This window comes from Cebus imitator, unplaced genomic scaffold (genome assembly GCF_001604975.1).
Source record: "Cebus imitator isolate Cc_AM_T3 unplaced genomic scaffold, Cebus_imitator-1.0 Scaffold110, whole genome shotgun sequence".
NCBI lineage: Eukaryota > Metazoa > Chordata > Mammalia > Primates > Cebidae > Cebus > Cebus imitator.
The window spans coordinates 4,986,288-4,987,899 of record NW_016107425.1 but is presented as its reverse complement, the minus strand read 5'-3'; the positions used below and the strand labels follow the sequence as shown (position 1 = coordinate 4,987,899).

General features: G+C 42.9%; 1 non-coding gene across 1 annotated transcript; it reads right to left on the bottom strand.

Moving 5' to 3' along the window:
• Window positions 1-106, bottom strand: LOC119472638. The gene has a single exon (XR_005201795.1). It is a non-coding gene; the product is annotated as a U6 spliceosomal RNA (small nuclear RNA).
• Between the last annotated feature and the right edge of the window lie 1,506 nt (window positions 107-1,612).

The following is a 1,612-nucleotide window of genomic DNA, read 5'->3' as shown; positions in this document are numbered from 1 at the left end:
AAAAATATTAAATTCTTCAGGAATTTGCATGTCATTCTTGCACAGGACCATGCTAATCTTCTCTATATAGTTCCAACTTTAGTGTATACACTGCCAGAGCCAGCACATCCTACTTCCAATTTTACTTTCACTATACAGTCATATGCTGCATAACAAGACAATCAATGACAGGCCACGTACACTGCAGTGGTTATAGATTATAGATTATAATACTGTATTTTTACTGTACCTTTTCTGTGTTTAAATACACAATTACCATTGTGTTACAATTGCCTACAGTATTCAGTGCAAAAGCATGCTGTACAGGTTTGTAGCCTAGGAGCAATAGGCCATACCATATAACCTAGTTGTGAGGTAGGTCACGCCATCTAAGTTTGTCTAAGTTCACTCTATAGTGGTCACACAATGACAAAATCACCTAATGATGCATTTCTCAGCATAGTACCTCATCATTAAGTGATGCATGGCTATAGTCTTTTCTTTTTTCCTTTTTTAAGAGAGAGTCTCATTCTGTTGCCCAGGCTGGAGTGCAGTGGTGTTATCTTGGCTCACTGCAACCTGTGCTTCTCAGGTTCAAGCAATTCTCATGCTTCAGCATCCAGAGTACCTGGGACTACAGGCATGCACCACCACGCCTCGCTAGCTTTTGTATTTTTAGTAGAGACAGGATTTCACTGTGTTCGCCAGGGTGGTCTTGAACTCCTGACCTCAAGTGATCTGCCCAGCTCGGCCTCCCAAAATGCGGGGATTACAGGTCTGAACCACTGCGCCCAGCCTGTAGTCTTTTCTTAATGCCAGTGTGCTCCCTTTAAATCATAAATGGGAACAAGTTACTCCTCTACTCAAATCCCTCCAGTGGCTCTCCATCTCACCAAGAGAAAGCCACCATCCTCAAGAGTATGTGGCAGCCCTCTTTACCTCACTAACCTCATCTCCTCCCATGCTCCCACTTGGTCCCTTTGCTCCTGCCTCTTCCTTCTGCCTCCTTGCTGTTGCTTGAATGTAACAGGTGTACTCCAACCTCCAAAACTTGGTCCTAGCTGCTTCCTCTGCCCAGAATGCTCTTCCCCCTAATCCTGCTCTGCCCTCACCAGTATGCCTACACTTTTTTCCTTTACCTCCTTCCAGTCTTGGCTGAAAAGCCATCTTCTCAGAGGGGGCATCCCTGACTCCTGCATTTAACAGAGACACGCTTTATCTCCTGCACTGCCTGTCCCTTCCTGTGTCATGTGTCTCCATGACATCTACCACCTTCTAGTGTACAATATCACTTACTTATCTTTATTGCCTATCTCTTCACACCTAGCATAAAAGCTCCACTGTAGCAAAGATTTATCCCCAGTTCCCAGTACATAGCCAGGCACATAGTGGGCACTCATTAAACATTTGTTGAATGAAAAAGTTAAAAAAGGATAATATCAGAGTTGAACAGAGCCTAGGAAATGGTTACTTTGGCCTACTATTAGTGACAATGTAAATTGGTGCAAGGTTTCTGAAGGATAATGTGGCAATGGGGATCAAAATCTTAAAAATGTATCGCTTTTGTGTAACATCAGTTACTTTGAGAAATTTATCATAACCAAATTATAAGTTAGTTAGACCCCTTTTGGTT